Source organism: Phyllostomus discolor, chromosome 3 (genome assembly GCF_004126475.2).
Source record: "Phyllostomus discolor isolate MPI-MPIP mPhyDis1 chromosome 3, mPhyDis1.pri.v3, whole genome shotgun sequence".
NCBI lineage: Eukaryota > Metazoa > Chordata > Mammalia > Chiroptera > Phyllostomidae > Phyllostomus > Phyllostomus discolor.
In genome coordinates, this window is record NC_040905.2 from 92008391 (window position 1) to 92026151 (window position 17761).

The 17761-nt window shown below is 53.9% G+C and overlaps 1 protein-coding gene across 2 annotated transcripts in view; it reads right to left on the reverse strand.

Annotated features, from left to right (window-relative positions):
* Positions 1-17754, reverse strand: part of SRRM3 (serine/arginine repetitive matrix 3) — a 53961-nt gene extending 36207 nt beyond the window's left edge. Inside the window, exon 1 of one of the 2 annotated variants that reach the window (XM_036020792.1) lies at positions 17571-17754. The gene's annotated coding sequence lies outside the window, so the exon portion shown is untranslated. The remainder of the gene's footprint in view (positions 1-17570) is intronic. The other variant, XM_028506328.2, reaches the window with a different exon arrangement.
* Between the last annotated feature and the right edge of the window lie 7 nt (positions 17755-17761).

The following is a 17761-nucleotide window of genomic DNA, read 5'->3' on the forward strand; positions in this document are numbered from 1 at the left end:
AGGCAGGCTCCCAGCCACGCTGCTCTGCAGGCTCACCCTCTGATGTGAGTGAGGCTCCGCAGCCTAGATCTTGGCCCAAGCTCCTTGAGGACAGAAGAGAAGAAGCTGATGGGGATAGTTCTGAACATACTCAGATCTCCAAGCCCTGATAATTCTACCTCCAGCACCAGGAGAATGTCTGGATGAGACTGCTGGGCTGCTGGGGGCAATCTGTCAGGAATGCCTGAGAAGGGAAGGAGAAGGGTGTGAAGGCACAGGGGGTGGGTAGTCTGCATTTTCACTAGATCAGATGGTGGATTCTACCAACTTCTGGTGAATGGGAGGGTGCCAGACTGGAATCTGAGGAAGGTCATTAAAAGGATGACCCTTGACTCGGTAGTGGAGGAGCCAGGGGTCATTGCACACTAAACCCACTTCTTTCTGAGTTAGGGTTGCTGGACCAGCAAACCTGGGAGTCACTAATGCTGCGAGCACAGGGCCTGGTCTCTCTCTGAGGCATCCCGTCTTCTATGGACTCCTTGTGAGCTTTCTTAAGGCAAAGGGACATCGTGCTGGTGGGAACTGATATTCTGCACTGTTGTAATTGGTGGACAGATTGACCTGTGTTCAAGAGAGCTAATTAATAAGTCAGTGTCACATTAGACGGAGGTATTTAATGGAGGACCAACTACAGGGCTCTGTCCTCTACCACTGATCTGATATGCTCACCATTGGCTGGAGGGAACTTTGACAACCTAGCGATCAGATTCACGGAGGACACCACCTGGGAAGGCTCCTAAAGGATGGAGGGATCTAAGAAGGTGAAACAGGACAGTGAGAAATGCCACATTCTGCAGCTGGGTCCCAAACTGACTCTCTAAAATTGGAGTGGGGTAGACATAGTTCAGAAGCAGTGTATTTAGGGAGGATCTGGGGGCTTTCAATGGTCAGAGACTCCATCGTGATGCGGGTGCCAAAAGTGCATGTTATCTTATGCCCCATCAACAAAAATACATGCAGGATGAGGAGAAGATGAGAATATACAGGCTACCAGAATCCCTGTCTTTAAATATTTGGAGGATTGTAGGGAATGTAGGCCAAACCTGGCTGAATCTGCTAGGAAACTTGTGACAAATAGGTAGGGCTGCCAGATTTGGCAAATAAAAATATGGAATGGGAAGTTAAATTAGATTTGAATTTCATGAATTTCATGTTTGGGACATACTTATACTGAAAAAAAATTCACTGTTTATGTGAAATTCAAATTTAACTGGGCGTCTTGTACTTTATATGTCAACACTACCCGGGTTGCACCCCAGACCTGCTGAATCAGAATCTCTGCAGGTGAAACTGTTAATGTTCCCCAGGTGATTATGATATAGGCTGCGGACCAGCGACTGGGAGCCCTGTCGGAACAGGTGCTCAAGTTTTCTCAGGCCTCAGAGTCACCTGGAGGGCTGCCCCGCCCCTGGTGGCCGGGTCCTGACTCAGCAGATCCTGGGAAATGTCTGAGCGCTGGCATTTCCGACCACCAGTCCCCGAGTGCTGCCCTTTGGCCGCACGGAGAGAGGAGCGAAGCCCGAGCCAGTCTCTCCCACTGTGACGCTGCCCCCTTCACAGTCTCACGACTGCGGGCCTTTGTTCCAGAAGACAAAGCCAGAATTCCTGCAGGGAAGTCATGTAGAGCGGACTTCAACTAAGTCCAGGACAGAATTTTTCCCCTAACAATGTAATCCTAACGCCCCCGCCCCTCAAGAAAACCTCGGCGGTTCAGTCCATCCCAGGGCGAGTGCTTCCCGTGGCAGGAGCTGCGCAAACAGGAGGGAGATGCCGTGTTCGCTCAAACACTCCCCCAGTGTCTGCTCCGGGCCCCGCCCTGTGGAAGGCTGAGGATCTCAAGGTGAACAAGACCCCATCCTGGCCCCCTGGGCGCTCACAGGCTGCTTTGGGAAACCAATAGGTGCCGGGTGTAGTGTGATCAAACGGAATCTGAGGAGTGTCTGCAGCCTTGCCTGGTTGCTCAGGGCAGGCTGCCCAGAGCGGGTGCGACGGCTGGAGGCAGGGACAGCGGGGCAGGTGAGGCCTGAGCAGAATTCAAGAAATAGACAGACTTGGCAAAATGTGACGGATGTGGGGTGGGGGCAGGTGTCTTGGATGACACCACCTTGGTGCAGCCATTGACTGTGATGGAGAACATGGAAGGCAGATGGAGAGTGTGTGAAGGATGAGGGGCTTGTGGGGATCCAGCAGGCAGATATGAGATCTAGAGCTACAACCCTAACACTGATCCTAACTTGCCAAAGTCCCTGGGGACACTGACGCCATCTTTGGAGGCCGAGGAAGTCTTTTCTCTGCCGCTGATTGGCTGTGAGACCCTGAGCAAGTGTCTCCTGGTCTCCTGGACAATGTGGGGAGTGGGGGCTGGTCTCAGAGACCCCACAGCTCCTTCCCTGCTATGGTAGTGCTATTTACACATGTACACCGCCAAGCTTTCAGCCCACCCCCTTCCTGCTGACGCAGCCAGGGCCAGAGCCACAGCAGCCATCCTCAGCGCTCAGCCCGAGGCTGTCCCCAGCATTGGGTCAGGTCCCAAGGGCAAGTCCAGATGCTGGGCCTGCCAAACCCTTGTGCAGATTAAGTCATGCGGCTCTAAGTGGTTAAAGAGCCAGACCCCTGATTCCCAAGCCTCAGGGCTGTGTCCCTGGGCTTGCCTCCTACTTCCGGACCCAAGCCTGGGTCCCCTGAGCAGACCTGGCCTGCTCAGGATGGGGTGCAGGATGGAACAGTCTGGATGCTGGTACCTGCAAGTCCAGCCCTGCTGGTAGAGATTAATTGAAGGTGAAACAGTCCATCTGTACTGCAGAGTCCAGTCTGCTGACAGGCACGGCACGGAGGCCTCCCAGCTAATGAGATCATCACTCATTCCAGGACTCAGAAGGGTGGGATTCACAGAGCAGAGCGGTAGTGACCTGGCCAGAGCTGGGAGGGTGAGCAGTGGACGACATACGTGGCTGAGGGGGAGATTGGGCTTTGCCCTGGGCATCCCTGTTTTGAGTGGGACACATGGGTATGCTCTTTGGGAACTCATAACACTTTATCATGTGACTTAAACTCCGTGCCTCAGTTTCCTTGCCTATAAAATGGAGCCAATAACAACACCCTGCCCAGAGGTTTGTTGTAAAGTACAAATGCACGAGAAATGGTACCACAGCGCCTAGCATGCAATGAATGTCTCATAAATGGTGCCAGTGGTCATTGTTATTTGTCAGTGGTGACTGTCCTGGTTTGGACATGTGGGTGTGAGGAGTCCCCAGACATCCAGGGGAAGATGTCCAGGGGCCTCAGATCATGGACCTGGCACTCAGGAGGCTGAGGTCAGGTCCAATTTGGGAATTGTCCTGACATAGCTGGAGACTGAGTCAGGACAGGGAACAGGTTGTCACTCATGGCGGGAGGAAAGCAGATACAGGAGCTCGGGGCAGGCTGTGGGTGTCATTCTGAGGAGCTGGCTGAGGGGACAGGGGCCACTTTCCTACTGCTGGCCTCAGCAAACTTCTCCCCTCCACATCTCACTCCCAGCACTTCATGGCACCGACCCAAGGGCCCCCTTTGCTCCTGGGGCTCAGAAGCCTCTCTCGGCAGGGGGCAGCACTGAGTGCCCCAGAGGCCCCTTTTCCTGCCCAACCTGCCAGAGACCTACCTCCCCAGTGATAATGCCTGGACTCTGGGCCTCCACACCCTTGAATGTACAGGTTCCCACAGCTTCAAGTAAGCTCTCGATCCACAACCACACACAATGTAACTGCATTCTTGCTACTAAGGCCTTTCTGTTGCCTCCCACAGGCCCAGGAAAACGGGGTGGGGTGAGTGGGGTGGACGAGGAGCACTGGATTTGGAGTCAGAGGACTTGAGCTTGAATTCTGGCTCTACCACTTCTGCTGGGTGATCAGGGAAAGTCATTAAACCCCCTGAGCCTCACTGTTCTCATCCGTAAAGCCAACACTCTTTACCTCACGATGCGGTGGGGTCATTTATTCTTTGAGTAACAAGCTTGTTGTGCAGGCAGATTCTAATTACACCCTCTTCCCGCACCCTGACCTGGTACTGGGGGAGCAAATAAGAAACCAGAGAAGGTCAGCTTGGCCTGGGATGGTCAGGGGAGGCTTCACCAAGGAATCGGTGTTCGGACTGGCCCCATGGAAGATGAGTTGCTCCACGTGAGGAAGGGGGAGCCCAGGGCGGGGGATAGGACAGACGGGAGGCAAGGGCAGGCAGGGCGCAGGGCCCTGGGGCTGAGAGGACCAGGGTGGAGTGGGGCATGATAGGGACCTGCCTTCTCATTAGGTAGGGGCTGTGGACACAGTGTGAGCCCTTCCAGAAAAAAAGCCCAGTGTGGGAGAGAGGTAGGGAGGGACGTGCCTCCTGAGTTTCCTGGAGGAAAAAAAATTCTTTGTAACTGTCAGGAACGTGATGAAACTGACAAACACACATGAAACCACGTACTTAGATTGTAAAACTAAGTCTGGGTCTTTGTAAGAATGAGCGTCAAGATTTTGTCAGGCTGGGGGAGAAAACCCATCTCCACCGTGTGCAGGGAAGCTTAGTGTGTCTCGCCCCACCTCAGTCCCTGGCCCTGGAGCTGCGGTGTATGGGGGGAGGAGCATAGCTGGGAGGTCTTCAAATGTTTGTAGTTTTGTTTTTTTTAAAGATTTTATTTATTTTTAGAGAGAGTGGGAGGGAGAAAGAGAGGGAGAGAAACATCAGTGTGTGGTTGCCTCTCATGTGCCTGCTACTAGGGACCTGGCCCACAACCCAGGCATGCACCTTGACTGGGAATCAAACTGGAGACCTTTTGGTTCGTCAGCCTGCACTCAATCCACTGAGCCACACCAGCCAGGGCTGGAGGAGAGATCTTAAAGGGTAAGTAGAAGCTGGTGGGACAAGGAAGGGGAGTAAGGATGTATTGGGTAGAATGTGTGGTGTGTGCAAAGAAAACATAGAGGAAAGAGCATGGGCTTGTGCACAGCAGAGCCCAGCGGATGCGAGGGGACAGAGGCTAGGGCTGTACCCTGCAGGCCGTAGGGAGCCAGTGAAGGCTATTGAGCTGGAGAGTTCATGGTCAGATTTGCATTTTGGAAAGGTCTTGTGTGCCTTCACTTTTGCTGGCCCTTGCCCTTTAGAGAGAAGTGTCACTCTAGCTCCACATTAACCCAGTCCACATTCATCAAGGTGGACCTAAGACTTGGAATGCATTAACAAATAGGTTTGATTAAAAAAAAAGAAACTTCAAGATGAACATGTGCGGATCAGCAAGTGGCAGAAGAGGAAGCCTGGGCTCAAATCACTTACTGTGTGTCCTAAAGTGACTTAACCTCTGGGCTCAGTTTCCTCATTTGTAAAATGGTGTTAATACTAGTAACCCCCTTAGGGTTTAAGAAATTAACCCTTAGTGAGTTAAGGGTACTCACTAAGTTCTGTGTGTGAGTGTTAATTTCTCATTACCATAACCAGGGGTATCCAACCTTTTGGTGTCTCTGGGCCACACTGGAAGATTTGTCTTGGGCCACACATTAAATATGCAAACACTAACGAAAACTGATGCGCAAAAAAAAAAAAAAGATTTTGCCCTGGCTGGCGTAGCTCAGTGGATTGAGCTCCAGCTGGGAATCAAAGTGTCCCAGGTTCGATTCCCAGCCAGGGTACATTCCTGGGTTGCAGGCCATAACCCCCAGCAACCGCACATTGATGTGTGTTTCTCTCTCTGTCTCTCTGTCTCTCTGTCTCTCTCTCTCCCCCTCCCTCCCTCCCTTCCCTCTCTAAAAATAAATTTAAAAAAATCTTAAAAAAAGAGAGAGAAGAATAAACAAATGGGACTTCATAAAAAAAAGATTTTAAGTAAATTTACGATTTTGTGTTGGGCTGCAACCAGTCTAAACCACTACAGGGGTGTGATAACCAGTGAGACATGTAGGTCAGCATAAATCAGAACAGATCATGTAGATAATTGACCATTCCAAATCAGTACCAACTTGTGAAGACTAGTAGCCAACAAGGTCACTTCCCCCAGATAGCAACCCACATGGACCAGCAGAGACCAGCATTCGCTGGTGAGAAGATGCTGCAGGGTGAGGCCTGGGAGGAAGGGCCGGGCAGGCCGGCAGCGAGAGGGTTAGCCGAGTGAGCTTCCTCTCTGCCTCCTGGGGACTCTCGGGAGGGCGGGAGGCGCTGGCACTGCTGCTTGTTACCCAACCCTCGAGAAGACGCTGTGGGGGAGGGGAGAGAGAGGGAGAAATGCTGAAAGCCTGCTTTTCAATTATTCAGCAGCTAGAGCTTCCTGCCGCCCCTGTCGGAGCCAGAGGAAGTCCTTGGCCAGAGTCCCCGGCTGGGTCTGGCTGGGCTGGTGCAGTTCTGGCTGCAGGAGAGGCAAGCAGCCAGGCCCACAGAGATGCTGGCACCTGGGCCTGCGTCACAGTGCTCCTGGTCTCTCTCCTGCCCTCCCCTATCCAGCCCTGTACTGGGCCCAGGGGTCCCTGTGCAGGGCTTGGAGCTGTCCCTTTCCATGCAGTCTTGGATTGTGCTGTGGAACAGAGGTGTGGGGACAGCCAACTTCCCAGAGCCAAAATGGGGTACCCAGAGCAGGCAAGGGAAGGAGGGCAAGCCCACTGACCGCAGGAGAAAGTCCTTCAGCCCCCACTGCGCTCGGACTTCTGGCACTCTGCTCCACACGAGAACACACTAGTCTGTGCTGTCCTGTCTGCCTGGAATGCTCTTACCCTTCCATGCGTCCTCCAAGACTCTGCTCAAGCGTCACCTTCTCAGTGAAGCCTTCCGTGACCTCCCCCGGGGGGCACACCTCTGCTGTGCTCCTGGAGCCTCACCCTCTCATTGCCGCTCTCAGCATTTATCTCTGTTCTATTGCGACCGGTTGCTGCCTGGCCAAGTGGGGGCTCTCCAAGGGCAGAGACAAGGTAGCCTTCATCTTCCTGTCCCTGGTGCTCAGCACAGAGCTTGGCACAAAGCAGCCATCTGTGAACATTGGTTGAAACCCAGACTGTTTGCGCTGGTGGCGAGCTCACTCCTTGCTTTTCATCACTGCTGTCTCTCGGGACCTCAGTGAAAAATGGTACCTAGTTCCTGCTCTCAGTATGCCTAGACTTTGTGTGCTGGCATTTGCATGGGCCACATCGTCACACACTTTGTAAGCACTGGAGTCCAGCTGTGTCTTTGAAGGATTAGGTTGGGCCAGCCTGGCATCCAGGCTCCTGTCCTGCCCGTCATCAGCCTTGGGTCCCTGTCTTGTCCCTTTTGGCTCTGATTTGGGTTCTCAGAGCAGAGGATCTGAGTGGCAGATTCCAGGGACAAGGAAGCCTCGCTGTATGCTCCCCACACAGGGGCCCACAGTATAGGCAGTCCCCCTAGGTAAGACCAGTGCAGACCACTGTAGCCCAGGACAGACCACGGGAAGCCTGAATCAGACTGCATACATCAACAGAGGATGGTGGGGAACTTGCAAACCAATGTAAACCAGTGAGAGAGACCAGTGGAATAGGGCAAATCATGCAATACTGGTCACTGAAAATAATCCGAACGCATTCCACCCAGCAGACAGACCTGTATGAACCAGTACTGATACAAAACAAACAAGCGGTATTTTAGTCCCCTCTGCACTCTAGTGGAACAAAGGAATCCCTGTCCCCACTTAGCCCACTCTGCTCCTCTTCTGGGTGCTCCCTGGCCTTCAGGGAGCTGTAGCCTCCCGGCCAGGGAGCAGGCAGCTTCCTTGTGGCTGCCTGAGCTAGACTGGAGATTCGGGGTGGGAGCCTGAGAAAGGACCTGTGCATGGTTGAGCTGTCACTGATAGCCTGGGCTGTTGTGGAGGTGGTGATCTCCGTGTCCTGGGGAGGGTGCGCTCCAGAGGTCATTGGTGAGGCGTCCTAGGGAGGGTCCCTATGTACCAGGACTCCGTGCTCTCCGAGGACCCTCCCATGCTAGCCTCCCGGGGTGACCCTGGGGTGAAGTCAGAGGAGCCATATACTCTCACCAGTTCCATACCCCCTCTCCTCCGCCTCTTCCCCCTCCCCACCCCCCGGGGTCCAACCCTCCCAGGTTCACACCTGGGAGCTGGGTGGAGGAAAGGAAAGGTGACCTAGAGACTCTATAACTAGATCTCTTTTCCTTTTGGGGCCTCAGCGTCCTCATCCAGATGACGAGTTAGGAGCCTGGGACCAGGGCAAAGCTGGGCTCTGAGTCCCTGACAGTCTAAGACTGAGAATCATCAAAATTGGGCGGTGATGTGTCTCCCCAGAAGCCGTCAGCAGGAAAGGAGTGCTGGACAGAGAGATAAGGCCCTTCTACCCACCGGGGCAGGGGACAAGAGAAGCCAGGGGCAGCTGCCTCCACTGCCCACACAATCTCATTATGGAAAATTCCCTCTATTGACTCAGCTCTAATCAAGCTGGCTGCCCTGGGCATCCCCCCCAGGTTTCTGCTGGGCCGGGAGAGATCAAAGAGAACCGGGCTGGGGGCTGGAGCCTCAGCTGCCATTCTCATCGATCCAGATGCGCCTCTTGTTGCTAGGCAACAGCCTCCAGTCTCTCCTGGTCCTTCTTCCCCCAGGGGCTGCAGGGTAGGGCAGTTAAGAGGGTGGAGGGAAGACCCCACATTCACTCTCCAGGTTTTCTCTTACCAAGCTAGAGATCTCTGTCGCCAAGTGGGAGCCCCTCCACCTGCCAGGAAGCACTCCCCATTCTGGAAGCTTGACCCTCTCACTAAAATGGACCCCTTTCTCCCCTCGCATTAGTATTCATCTCTAGAACACTCAAAACCCACACCTCCTCTGCTCTATGTAAGCACGTGGTCAGGAATACAGACCAAGGGTTCATCAGAGAGGAGAGGTGACCCTTGGGGGGCGGCGGTCAGTGACAAAATCAAGATGAGACTGCAGGCCACCAACTTTCAGCTCAGCGTTGGACTAGATGTGAGAGCCATTTAATCTGGAGAGAATGGCTCTGAAGACAAATTCACACTCTCAATTTTGAGTGGGTTGGCTTTTTTTTTTCTTTTTCCAAAGCGTAGGATGAATTTCATAGTAGTTTTTTCTTTTTTGTTTCAAGTGCTATAATTTAAAACTGTAAGTTGTTCTTTAAAACAGACATAAAAATGTAGTATGGGTTTTGGGGGCTGAAATTGACTAAATAATGCAAATCTGATCATTTTATTACAGTTTAATATTTTGCATATTTTATCTACCCGATGCTGCTCATCCGCCCTCTTTTTAAACTGCATATGTACAATTCATCCCAGCAGTTGTTACGTGGTGACCTACTTATATCGTGGCTTATTTAGGATTTTATTGTTTCTCCCCTCCCAAGGCCTTTACAGCCCCTAGGGATCAAAAGGATCGGGCTCTTCCCTCATCAAACTTTTTCTTAAAGTGCAACTAAGGAAGACGGGGAGGCGATGCACTTCCCAAAGTGCGAAGAGCCAGAACTCAGCCGCCCGAGGACCCGGCCCAGCCCGCAGAACTGCTGAGAGGTGCACTGGCCCTGGGCAGCCAGCCGTCCTGGCGTCCTTGGTCTTGCCGCTGCCGGCCACCTGCTCCTCCCAGCCCCACAGCACAGTGACAGCTCCTCCCTGGCTCCCCGGCCCAGCCCCAGTCACACACTTCAACTCTGAGAGGTGCAGCTTTCCAGGGTCCTTGACAAATGGTAGCCAATTAATGTCAATTAATCTGATTAACCTAAATAGTTAATTAAGCAGTTAATTAAAAACATCGTTGACAATAACCTTCTATTCCTGAGGGAGTGTGGGTGGGAGGCGTGAATGGTGGGGAGGGGGGTTTCTCCTTGCTCCAGGAAGGGGCAAGCCCCTGAAGGTTAGATTGGGAGTGAGAGCTGCTCCTGCAGCTGCGGCTTCTCCCAGTCTCCACCTTGCTCTGCCATCAGCCCACAGAGCCGCCATCAGGTTGTCCAACCCTACCCCAACCACAAGCTCTCTCCTGGCCCCTGGCCAGTGTTGAGAGGGTCTGAACTCAATGGGAGAGGCTGAACTTCAGCTCAACAAAGGAGGGAGAAAGGCCTTCTTTCTGGGAAATGTTCATCCTCGAATCCCTGAGAGGAGTCCTAGCCTTTGCTGCTACTACCCCCACCCAAACCACACACCTTACAGCCTGCAGCCCCATTAAGACCAGAGATTTCCCCACGCGGTAGAACAGCCCTGGCAGGGAACTGCCATCCTTAAGCCCATTCTACAGATGGGGAGACGAGCACCTCCCATCTGCCACACCCTCTGCTTGCACTGGGGACCTGCAACCATGAATAACATAGGGTCCCTGCCCTCAAAGAACTCCTAGTCTGGGGCATCCCGGAACAGTGCAGCCTCTGTGGTCCTACCGCATCTCTCCTGGGTGATGCAGGTACGCCCCAGTACCCTCCACTGTGGCCTGGCTCCTTCACAGGATGCTGCGGGGACTAGATGAGTCAGCATACCCAAAGCCCGCAGAGCCGTGGCTGGCACGTGGGAAATGCCGGAAGAGTGTTCCCAAGGATTATTGAGGGAGATGGGAGGGTGAACAACCAGCCAGGACAGAGTGTAAAAGGAACCAAGAAGGAAGTAGCACCAGGCACTTGGGGGGACACGGAGGAGAGGGCCCGGAACAAGCATTGCACAGAAGACATGCGAGCAGAGTCTGAAGTTCAAGGAGGTAGAGGAAGAGGAAGAAGGGAATCCAGCTGAACGGAGCAGCAGGTGCAGAGCAACGAGGTACCCATCCTCAACTGTAGCATGTGCAGCACCTAGGAGCTTTTGAAAATGCAGGCCCCCACCTCCCCGGCCCCACCCTCAGATTCTGAGTAGATGGGTCCCAGGAATCTGCTTTTCATAGAATGTTCTGGAAATGCTCAGGCAGGACTCTGCACGTAGAGACCACGGTTGCTGTGGCTCTGGATGTCCCGGGTTGGGAGGAGCAGAGCCGCAGCAGGAGAGGCACTGGGCCGCGTGACTCGTGTCCTGAAAGCACACCGCAGGCCCCCCTGCTCTCTCCATCTGTCCAGATCATGCTCGTCCTTCGGGGGTGACCTTCCTGAAACAGTTCTGGCTGTGTGCTTACCTGCTTGAGACATCCCATGGTTTTTCTGCTGCTACAGGAGAACAGTGAGGCTCCCCCGCCTAACCCTGAGGCCCCCCCGCCTAACCCTGAGGCCCCTCATGAGGCCTCTCTCCAGCCTGGTCCTTTGCTCCTCAGGCCAGGCCCTGATTCTCCAGCCACACTATATCCCCAGTGCCTGGTGCTCTTTCCTCCTCCATTATTCTGTTCATGCTGTTCCCTCTGCCCCAAGTACTGTTCCCTTTTTTCTCCCCCTGGCAAACCTGTACTCATCCTATGAGGTCCATCAGTGAATACTGGCTCCAAAGTCACACAGGCAAGGCAACCCCCCCCACCAGCCAGCTGCTCAGCAGCCATGGGGATGCTTCTACATAACCATATTCCATCTCAGACATCACCAGTTTAGGGGTCTTGCTCCTCATGAGACTGATGGTAGCTCCTCCCTTTCTCCAGTGCCTCCCTCAGGGTTTGGGGATGACAAAGATAACTGAGCCTTCAGTTCAGAAAATGTTTGATGAGCGAATGAATGACCATCTATGCTTTCTAATGTATGAGAAGCAAGGGACAGAGGAGGACAGAAATTGGGAGGCAGAGAGATGCGCCTCCCTTATTATTGGAAACAGTAATGGGTGGGTCACAAGGACCAAGATGCATGTGTCACACCATGCCAAACAGGGAGGGAAGACAGGACCGCCCAGAGGCAAGGTCTGCGGAGTGCCCCAGTTTCCCTACCATCCTGGAAGGGGTGGCTGGGCTCCTCTGCCAGTCCTGAAGCTTATCCACCCCAGCCTGGGGCTCCCTGTCTGACACTGAGGTCTGTGCCAGCAGCTGGGACAGGTGTGGGAGACAGATGCCTCACTTCCCACCCTGTCCCTGCTCCATGGGTCTCTCTTTCTCCCCGAGCGAACCCAGCCTGGAGCGCAGGCACACACATCCCTGTCAAATCTTCCAGAGCAGTCTCCAGTACCTGTTCCTCTCCCACTGTGCCGTCACCTCCTCCCCAGCCTCTCTGTCCTTGGTCTCTTTCTCCCCGTCTCTCCTCCCCTCACCAAATGTAGCCAGAGTGGGCTTCCTCAAGTGCACATCTGACTGTTTGTGACTCTGCTCCAAAGCCTTCCGTGACTCCCATTCATTTCCAAACAAATCCCTAGCTGTCGCAGTGGTTTTCAAGATCCTTCCAGACCTGGCCCAGCCTACTACTCCCCCTGGCTGCCCTCTCTTCCCAGGAGCACCCTCTGTGCTATGACTACATTCAGTCATTCAATGTCCCCTTAATTCACCAGAATTTTTGTGCTGTTGTCCACACTGTTCTCTGGAGCGCCATGCATCTGCCGGCTCTGTCTGGTACCTTCACTGTCATTCTCCAAGGCCCCTCTCCCAGGAGCCTCCTCTGGCTGCCACATCATCGTGGGCATCTTAGTCCCAGCAGAATCTCAACAGGTCGTCACTATCAGTGTCCTCAGGCCTCCCTCTCCCACTAGTCTGGGAGCTCCTCAAGGTCAGGGAGTCCTCAGTGCTCCTGCTGTGCCCAGAAAATAGGGGCGCTGATAGATGTTGCCTGAGTGGTCACACACTCACACGACCAGCTTCTCTGTGGAGCGCACTGGGCATCCTCCTTTCTCGGGAGCTTTCACACCCATTGCCAGTCGCTTCTCATGCCACACCTGGAGGAAAGTATCACGGTGCCCATTTTATAGGAGAGGAAAAGACCTGGCTGTGGAGATCGGGGCCCAGATGAGATCTGGGCCCAGAAGATTGGCAGTTGCCTGATTTCCAGTCCTGAACTCTTCCTTCTGAGGTGTTGTTGCATCCAGGCCCTCCCCCTCCTCAGGGGCTGTAAGACTTTCTCATGCTTCCCCTCCCCGCAGAAGCCTTGGCCCTACCCCCCTTGGTGCTGGCAGTGGGTGGACTGAGGAAGCAGGCCCCCTCAGTCCCTGGCTGACCTGGTCACAGGCCCCCAAGCCAGCCCCTCCGGGGGAAACCGTCGAAGCCAGCAGGCCCAGAGGGTGCACCCCACCCAGGAGGGGCAAGCTTCTCCCTGCAGCTTTCACTGGCTCCCTGAGAAGCAACTCCTCTCCCCCTCCCCCTGTGCCCAGTCTTCACGAGGCCATTAAAAGAAAGCTTTTTGAAGAATCTTTAAAGGCACCAGAAAGTTCTCATGATGGAATAAAAAAAGAAGATACCGGTTTCCCCCAACAGCATGTTCCCAGTTATTTAAGTCTATGGATCTGTGAACACGTGGAAAAAATCCTGGAAGGAAATTCTCCCCTTCGCTTTGCTCACAGTGGCTGTCTTTGGGTGGTGGGACTACTGTCGATCCCTATTTCCTTCGGTTTCTCTATTTCCAAGTCTTGTGCAATAAAGATGTGTCGTTTTTCAAATCAAAAGACTTCAATGAAGCTTACTTTTACATGTCTCCATTCTGGGGAGTCCTGGGGAGTTGTTCAAAGCCACAGGCTACACTCAAAGCTAGTGGAAGGCCAAGAGCTCCCCAGTGCAGAAAGTGGCCTGTACCCCGATGTCCGGTTCTCTGGGCCCAGGCTGCCTCATGGTCCTCCCAGGCCCCAGCAGGATGCTAAGGGAGCAGTGGCACTGGCCGCCAGCTCTAGCTGGCACAGCAGCCTCTGCAGTGGGCAGCAGGCCAGGGCGGGGGCGGCAGGAGGCAGAGCCAGGCTGACTGCCCAGGAAGCAGTGCTGCAAATGAATAGGCCGGCTGGCTTTTGGTGACGGGATGGGAGACCCTGGGTTTTGAGGGCTGCTCTGGAGCCAAAGACCACATGGCTGCTGAGGCCTTCCTCCCAGGTCAAAAGTCAGCCTGGGCAACCTTGAACTGGCACATCTGCCTGGGACCCCTGAGAGACCCATTCTGGATGGGCTTGGCCCCTGGGGATGGAGCTGTTGCCCTCCTGTGCTCATGACCCAGAGGAAGGTGAAGGGGCAGAAACCCAATGGTGTCAGCAGGCACTAAGCCACCATGAATGTCTAGTCTGAGTCTGGGTCTGGCTGGGGTCTCTAAAAGAGCCCCTCGCGGCCAGAGGCCCCTCTGCTCCTCTGGGTCTCCACCCTCTCACTGCTGTCTCTGTTCCCTCATCGAGCACCTCTCAGCCCCCTCCCTCTCTGAGCCCACTCTTACTGAGTGCCCTCTCTCTGATCTTTTCTTTCCTCATTAAACCCTTCCTCTTCTCTGAGCTCCCCATCCCTTCACTGAGCCCAGATGTTGGAATTAAGAAGGAACTTCTCCATTTCTTGTCTGGCTGCCCCTCCCCACTGGGCCTGGACTAGTTGCCATACCGACCCACCCCCTCTGCAGGCCCCTGCATCCTCTCTTTAGAGCATCAGCTGCAAAATCCCTCCCTGCCCCCAAGGCTCCATGAATAAGCCTCAGCCACCACACCCCTGCTGCTTTCCTGGACAAGGGGCCTGCACATGTGCATCTTGGAGCTTCCTGGACTTTGGCAAACAGCTCTGGCAGGTGTGTGCAGGGCATGTTCAGTGTCCTGGGCCAGAAGGGCTTCAGCCTGGGATCTCCAAGTGACCTACCGGGCCTCTCCAAGTCATATTTTCCCCCTTGAGTTAATCCTCAAGTTTGTAGGTGGGAGGGATGGGTGCATTTTAAATCTCAGCTCCAATGAATAAATCAAACCTGAAACCCTGGAGATGACTTCTATTTCTGCAGATGGACCCACAGGCTTCCTGACATACAGATTTATAGACCAGACAGATTTTAAAATCTTGGTGCCGGTAGGGCCTTTGGGGTCATCTAGTCAAGCCCTACCATGTTGTTGTTGAGGACACTGAGGCCCAGAGAAGGAAGGGCCCTGCTCAAGGTCATACAAGAAGACAGGGTCAGACATGGCTCCAGAAAGAAAGTCTTTGGACTCCTGTCCTAGAGCCCTTCTGTTACCTTCAACACGTGCCACCCTCCAACTCCCGCTGACCTACTGTGCCCTGGCTGACCCTCCCCCAGGAGAACCTGAGGAACTGAGGACAGAGTGGTGTTGTGGAGGCCACACTGGGTCCCTGAGGCAATGGACTAGGGTTGCTCCACGACTTTGCTCCATGACCTTGGGGAAGTCATGTCACTACCAGGCCTTGTTTTGCTCTTCCGTGAAAAGGACCAGGTTATGTGAGGATGAAATGAGGTAATGTAAGTGAGGTGACAGGTCTGTGGCAGGGGCTCAGAGTGTGTCTAGGAGTTAAAGAGGAGGGTGGGCTCCCCCATCTCCTCTGCAGAGTCCTGGGCTGGCTGTTGGCACAGGAGGAACTATGATTCTTCCCCTGGGGGCAGTATGAAGGGGTCAGAGGAAGAGAGAAAAGTCAGTAGGGGAGGCACATGCCAGCAATGGGGCAGTTGCTCATGACCAAGGCCCCACTTCAGAGGGTGAGGACTAACTGCTTCAGAAAGGAACTGGCAGTCACCGGCTTGCCGAGGTCAGCAAGAGGCTGGCAGGCCTAGGATGTGAGAAGTGGGTGCAGCAGTGAGCAGATGGGCCTGTCAGATCCCTGTGTCCCCTTTGGCAGGCATGACGGTGGCGGGGGGTGGGTTGAAGTGGGGGCACTCAGCTGGCCAGTTCAAAGCACATTCCACCTCCAAATATCCCAGCGACCTTGAGGGAGTCAGCTCCTCCCTGCACTGCACACCTTCACCCATATGCCTCAGGCTCTCCACCTGGAACACTGGCAGCATGAATCAAGAAACTGACATTTAACTGGGACTTGATATCAAGGGGCTGGGACAGGTCTGCCCTAGGGAAGACAGCTTGTGTGGCTTCATGACCTTGGGAAAGTCACTCAATTCTTGTGTTTTGGCTGTGAAATAGGGACAATGATGGCTTTCCTGTGAAGTTTTTGTGGGGATTAACTGAGTCAGCTGTAGCATTGTGCCTAGCATGGAGCCTGGTATCAGGCCCTCACCCAATGTCCACCTCCTCTGGGGAAAGAGAAAGATGTGTTTTAGACAACACTGAAAACTTTTCCACCCCCTCCATAAGAAATTCTTACTTGCATTTAATTTACTAACACTTGCCCAGTCTTTTACAGCTTAAAAATAGTTTCTCATCCACTATGTGGATTATTTCTTTGAACAATAAAGTAGATGCTATTAATGCTATACAGTACTTGCTTTACAAATTGGGAAACAGGCTCAGAAAAGTTACGTGGCTTTCTGAAGTCGCATAGCTTAGATCTGAACCGATGTCTTTCAGACATCAGAATCCATGACTCCAAACCCACACCCCCCTCACCTCTTAAAATCCAATCAAGTCTTTATTCACTCTTCAAGAATTCTTACCTCATCCCTCTCAGGAGAGTGGGATGGGGTATAAAATTAGGGAACCAAGAAGCTGGTGTTGTGTGGGAGCAACTTCCCAGCCATCTTGGTCCTATTTTTGGCTGGGAAGAATCTGGCACATGCTGGGAACATGACCTTAAGATGCCCCTTAACAGAGAAACTCTCCAGCCCCTGTCTTGCTCTCCATCAAAGTGTCTTCCTTTTCACTTGACTCAGGACAAAAGAACAGCACAGGCTCCCTAATGCCAGAAGTAGGTGAGTGAGTGAGGTCTTAGGGGAGTGAGGACTTGTGGCTAGGACAGAACACAGGTATTGGAGTACCAGGCCAGAACTGGCTGCCCTTCTCTTGCTCTCCCCCAAATCCATCCCCACAATGAACCTGCTGCCAGAAGCAGGAACTGCAGGAGGCTCAACACTGTCCAAGCAAAAGCCCTGGGAGGGAGGGGGAGGAGGATGCAAGGCAGAGGCTGCGTCTCTTCTCTCATCTCTCCTTTATACCAGGAATTTTCTTTAGGTTTGGGTCCACTCTGAGCCCCAAAAACTCTCCCTGGGCATCCAGAAAGCCCACAGAAACCTCCCTAAACTCTTAGTGGCTATTTTCACTTCAGTGTCCTCCATCCTCTTCCCAGTGGGAGAGTAAATGACATTCTGTGTGAGAGACCCAGTTCTCATTGCCAGCTCCTGCCTCCCCAGAGACATATAGGTAGGTGAGAAAGGGGCCAGGTTGTCCCTTGTGCTGCCACTCCCTGCTGGACAGAAGCCCAGCATTCAGGTGGGGGCTTGCTTCCTCCACCCCTCCCAGTGACCAGCATCTCCACAGGGTCCCTGCAGCGGTCTCTCCCTTCCCTAGGGAGCAAGTCCTTCTCCTCAGTTGGGGGACGGTAATTGGACTGCAGTTGGGCGGCTCTCCAGCATTCTCATGGGGCAGGCTATAGTCATTTATGCCCAGAAGAGTCCTGTCCATGACCCTGCATGGCTCTCACTTTCTCCATTCCTGTCTGTGAAATGAGCAACGTCCCTCATCTCTGTTCCCCAGATGCCTCGCATCTCCGACCAAACACTCTAGCAGTCCCCCAGCCTATCCTCTGGTGGGGGGGTCTGTAGACTCGGAGCACCCCAGCCCAGTTGGGAAGGCCCGAGGTTTGACTCAGCCCCAGCCCCTCTGGGAAATGCCCCCACCCCACCAGGGGTTCTCACCTCCTTGCTGACCGCTGCGCTCCGCAGGGCGCTCAAGTCAGGCCCTTCGGCCCCGCTTGTCCGGACCGCCTCCGGGCCGGCTCCTCGGCTGGGCTCGGCAGGGCAGTTCCGCGGGCCCCCACGGCCCCGCGCCCGCTGTCTCCTCGCGGGCGCCGCCGCCACCGATTGCTGAAATGCTGGACAGCGCACCA